At 37.0% G+C, this 6068-nt stretch overlaps 1 pseudogene; it reads left to right on the top strand.

Annotated features, from left to right (window-relative positions):
- The first annotated feature begins 627 nt into the window (after nucleotides 1–627).
- On the top strand, nucleotides 628–2657 carry LOC120331718 (natural resistance-associated macrophage protein 2 pseudogene; annotated as a pseudogene).
- The last annotated feature ends 3411 nt before the right edge of the window (nucleotides 2658–6068 follow it).

Raw genomic sequence — 6068 nt, forward strand, 5'->3', positions numbered from 1 at the left:
CAGGATAGGACTTACATTGGGATAAATCTTAAATAAGTGATGAAAATTTACTTCGATTAAAATTACATAATCAAATTAACATATTACATGAAATTTTTCTGGCAGTACTCACTCTTTTTCATGCGTATGACCTCATTACAGATCAGTCGATCGCGAACTATTTTGAATATTTTAGTCGATCGCGGTGGAATGCAGATTGGCCACCCCTGCAGTACAGTATTATCTTTTATATTTTTTATGGAGTGCGTTCGTAACCTCGAAACAGCGTTATTAAGTGCGCGTTCGTGACCGTCGTAACCCGAGGACTCCTTATAAATTTTACACCCGTCATTTGAAGCCAGAATTTCAACACGGTTTGATTATAAACCGTTTCAGGAAATAATCTAACTAGTTGCGCTCGATGTAGAAATGTGCAGTCGAGAAAATATAATGTTGGAGATTGATCACGGGAGTGTGTCTCTTTTAGTAGATTTTGATACTTTATTGACGATTTATCATGCCTAATATTTCGGTTACGCCAGCGCTGTAAAGATAAATAAATTCATTTGATTTTTTATTTAAAATTTTGAAGATAGAACTTATGCTGCAATAATTGAATTTCAATTTTTTTTTCCAGATGTTTGGCACTAGAGATATGAGTGAAATTGATATTACCGGAGGTAGGCCGGAGGGTCGAATGATAAATAAGTCAAAATCACCCACCCCTGAACCTGAAGAAAATGACTATTATTCATCTGGCCCATCAACAGGCGAAACTAGCAACTTCACTACTTATTTTGTGAACACCATTTCTGTCCCACGGGACGAAAACGAAAGGGACGAAAAATGTGGGCCGAGCTGCTATCAAATTGATATGCCCCCTTTTAGCTGGAAAAGATTATGGGCTTTTACAGGGCCTGGTTTCCTTATGAGTATTGCGTACCTGGACCCAGGTAACATTGAGTCAGATCTGCGTTCTGCATCTCTTGCCGGGTTTCAGTTGCTATTCGTGTTATTTGTTGCAACTATAATGGGTTGGATGATGCAACGCCTTGCTACGCGATTGGGCGTCGTCACGGGACTGAACTTAGCAGAAGTTTGCAACAGAAAATACAAGAAAATTCCGCGGATAATTTTGTGGATCATGGTTGAAATTGCCATTATCGGATCTGACATGCAGGAAGTAATAGGAAGTGCAATCGCATTTGTCTTGCTTTCAGGAGGTGCTATACCACTATGGGCTGGAGTATTGATCACAGCAAGTGACGTGTTCATCTTTCTTACGTTGGATAAATACGGATTACGTAAATTGGAGGCATTGTTCGGAGTTCTTATCACAACTATGGCCCTTACATTCGGATACGAGTACGTAGTTGTTGCTCCCGATCAGTCGGAAGTAGTAGAAGGCCTGTTTTCACCAGTGTGTAAAAATTGCGGTTCTCAGCAACTACTTCAAGCTGTCGGTATTGTCGGCGCGGTTATTATGCCTCACAACATTTATCTGCACTCTGCCTTAGTCAAATCTAGAGACATCGACAGAACCAAACCGCGAATGGTCAGAGAAGCAAACTTCTACTATCTAATCGAAGCTGCTATCGCGTTGACTATTTCATTTACAATAAATTTGTTTGTGGTTGCAGTTTTTGCTGAATCATTTTACGGCGTTACAAATGCGGAACTGAATGCCAAATGTGCTAACACGACCATCCCAAACAGCGCTGGTGCTTTTAGCTTCGACGAAACCACGGCAAATCAAACAGCGCAAACCGACCTATTCAAGGGCGGTATAATTTTAGGTTGTTACTTTGGTCCCGTTGCGTATTACATTTGGGCAATTGGAATTCTTGCCGCAGGTCAGAGTTCAACGATGACTGGAACATATTCTGGCCAGTTTGTCATGGAAGGATTCCTGGATCTCAAATGGTCAAGGTTCAAACGAATTCTTCTCACAAGATCAATTGCTATTGGCCCTACACTTCTCATGGCTATTTTCACCGATGTATACAGCTTAACCGGACTAAATGACTTGCTGAATGTACTTCAAAGTCTTCAGCTACCCTTTGCACTCATCCCATTACTACATTTTACCACATCTTCGGATGTCATGAAAGATTATAAAAATTCTTGGATCTGGTTCACAATCGGCACCCTACTTTCACTTACAGTTATTGGAATAAACATATTTTTCGTCGTCGTGTATATTGGGCAACTTCCCCACATTGCTTGGTACATTTTTGCTGCAATAATAGCCATATGCTACCTTGTTTTCGTGTTATATCTCGTTTTCCTATTAATTTCAAATCTATTTGGAGTCTGTAACTTTGGCGTTGGTACAAATGCTTACACTCTAGAAATGACGAATGTGAACGACATGTACGATGATCGAGATGATGATATTTATGACGAACCGAATCCTTCTAATATTCATTCCTCGTAGTATCAAGGTTGATCCGTAAGAAAGTTTTGTATACCATAAGCACCAATGACAGAGTCGACGTTCGGTTGGAGTCTGCCTCCTGGTTGTTTTTAAAAGTTTTCAATCAGTCAAACAAAAATAAACAAATATATTGCATCATCAGTATTATTTAAATTCTCATTTGCACATTAGCACGCGTTTATTATTTTGCTTTGATTAGTTACAATTAGTAATAGCTCAATGGTATGATTCTTTATTTTTATGATTGGAATTGAGTTTATCAAAATAAAGTGAATAAAATGTTTGATATTTTTATGACAATCATTTGGTGCAGCAAACTTGTTTTGGGCAAGTGTCTCATTTTGTCACGTACTATGTTTTTGTTTAAAATAATTATAACGTCATAAGTCATTGTAAACATTCTCATTCAAAACAAATCTTCATTCGACTTATTAATCTATTCTAGAACAATGTATGCTAAGTTTGAAACAGCTAGTCATAGCGATGTGTTTCAGTTTCCTGAATCGATTTTCATTGGACAAATCAAATTAGTCCATACTTAGTCTAGGTGTTGCACAAAATGGCACATGCATTGATTGATAGCAATCAAAATTCTTCAATGTTGGAGCTAAGAAACGTTACTTATTTCAAAAAGCTACTCTCGAACACCTCAAACTTGGTATAACCGTTCGCACACATGAAAATGGTCAGACTAAAAATATTAATGTTTATTGATATAGCATGTATCATATATATGTTTTGAATACTTTTCCGCAATGATTTCAGGCTGACAGTACAGATATAAACAGAATTAAATAATTTTCTAGGGGTGAAGGAGTTAATAAGATCGCTAAAGTATACATGTAGTACCGAGTCACTCATTAATAGAGTTCAAAATTAGAGTTGAATAAGATTTTATTGTGACAAATGTAAAACTGACAAATAGAATTTTTGAACAATGGCGCGAGGTCGCATGTGAGCGAGATGTATGGAGACAGCCAGTCAGTTTGTTTGAGTTTAATTAACACCCAAACTTCAAACAAGGTTCTAAGTAATCCGACACTGACACGTTATGAGATACAAGATGAAAAAGAAATATTTTCGGCCTAATTTAATGTAGGCTATCTTGGTCGAGGTTGTAAAAAACTGGGTTTGATCCGAAATCTTTAGCTTTTAACGGCCCAAGTGATAATCCCTCAGCGCTCACAAAGTTTTAATTTATGATAGCAATTCGTAGAAAGCAGTGATAAATTAGTAATTTCGGACCCAGATATCTTGCAACTATTTAACAAAAAGTGATTTAAAATATATTTATTATACTAGGCATTCTAAAAACTCAAAATTCGGATAAAAAAACAAATCATATTACAGAAATGCCTGGAAAACGAGCAAAACTCAAGGATAAAGTTTATAACGTATAATGCACGTGCTCGTTCACCAAAAATACCACACGTAATAACAATGGATGTTTCCCCGAGCATCGACTTTCTTGTTCACTTCGTGACTAATCAGCAAGATACAGAAAGTGACGTAACAATGCCCCTTTTTGCATCCGCCCAGACGATTTTCCCATTCAGACAGATTTTTAGGCTTGGTCGTAAACATTACTTCGTTTTCCCGTTTTTGAATTATATTCGTTAGTTTTCAGTTGTTTTTAAATATAAATCAGATAATTCAATGATTACTTTTTTCTCTTAGGAGTTTTAATTTAATTGCAGTAATTAAATATTAGTGGAGAATTAGCTGTGATAGACTGGGCTAAAATTCTTTACCGGTGTTTTTAAAAAACAGACTGTTGAATGCAATGAATCAGAATGATGGTTTGAAACAACTCGCAAAAGCACGAGTGGTCGTTACCCGATTTTGCGAGACAGGTATATAAACATAGTTAACTGAATATAGTTCGCTCACGCTTTTTTCGTCTTTCTTTATTTATGTTACACAGTTATCTCGTTGATGCGTTATGGTATTCTCTCAACGCGATATTGTGGCGCGTGTACCCCTCAGCTATCTGACTGTAGTCGATGTCTAATGGAGATGTAGGCAGTAGTGGGATTCAGCCGATTCGCTCCGGTTCTATAGAACCGTCTCACGGAATTTTGTGGAATCAGCGAACCGGCTGGCATTACTGAAAAAAAACATGACTTTTTGTAACAGAACCGGCTAAAAAATATGACATTTGTGTATTGGAACCGGCTGAAAAAAAATGTCCCACCACTGGATGTATGTTGTCGGAATGATATGATTGCGTTATATTTTGTTTGAATGTTTTGTGCCTTTGACAGAAAAGTTTTGTGCTTTTGACAGAAATCGATTGCTTCTGCGAGTAAAACTCCAAAAATAACAACTCGAGACTAATTCATTTCCGTTACCAAATTTTAATTTCCAGTTCTCATCGTTATTCATAACACGCGTGGCGACTTCTTTAATTTATCGTCGACTAAAATACCAGGCGTGTGTCGCGCTTGGGCGATAGGAACGGATTCATTGGCAACTCGATATCCAAGATATATGTATTTATTGGGAGCTTAAAATAAAGATAACAAAATGCATTGTTTTGCGGTATAACTTTGTATTTTCGGAAACCGGTTGTCGTGAAAAGTAAAATTTGATCTGAAATAATCGCAAAGAATGTAATATCATCTAACGTAGGGTACTCAACATTTTCCGGGAGAACTCGAAAAGTCATTTAATTTAAAATTAAGAATGTTTCACTATTTCAAAAAATTAAAATTGTTGCAATCGGAAAATAGCTTGTAAGATGGTAATCGGCACTAATAATAATTAATATTATAAGCGAACTACATAGTAAAACTGTAAAACGCGAAAATGGTGCAACAAGGCCCTCTTCGCGTTTTGAATATCCAAGGCGGGATTACGGAAGTTGCTTTGTCTGGCGCAAATGTTTTTGCGAATTTCGTCGCGAGAGAAAAACGATCGTCATTGATTAATAAATTAGAAATCCGAAATACAAAACTTGACGCACGGCGTCGAAGAGGTGGAAACCTAATCCCAGGGATCGGCCTACATGGGAGTATCTGAATTGTTACTATTGTGCTATAATCCTGGTATAAAACTTTAATGCTATCCAATAAATGCAATTAAAGAACAGCAGAATTACTCTGCCCCTCATCCACTTTGATAACTTATGGTACCGATGCAGAGATGACTGGTTGATGCCACGATCCCATGCTTTATCCTAATGCCTCAGTATATCTTTTCAGTTATTTCAACCAACAAAGCCATTCCAAATACGGGAATAAATTCAAAAGAAAATCCTCTATCATAAGCTTCAAAATATAGCAAACTGATGACGTAGTAACGCATCACTCATGCGTAGCGAACCGGCCGTGAGCAAACTATATCCAGTTAACTATGATATAAAGGCTTTGCTGCGAGACAACGTGTTAGCACCACCTAATGGTTGAGCTTCCGTAAAGAGAATGCAGAAACATGTCATGTAATGCAGGAGTACACAACTCAAATGAGGATACTTGCCAAATTTTTCAAAATAATATTGTCGCGTGCCGCGCACAGTTGTGATATTGTAAATTAACTCCCGCAAAACAAACAAATTTCAATAATAATACATAATAATAACGGATATCTTTTTATTGAAACAATTTAAAGTTCTGAAAAACTGCTGATTTTGATATAAACGTGATATTTTGAT

The sequence above is a fragment of the Styela clava genome, chromosome 6 (assembly GCF_964204865.1).
Source record: "Styela clava chromosome 6, kaStyClav1.hap1.2, whole genome shotgun sequence".
Lineage (NCBI taxonomy): Eukaryota > Metazoa > Chordata > Ascidiacea > Stolidobranchia > Styelidae > Styela > Styela clava.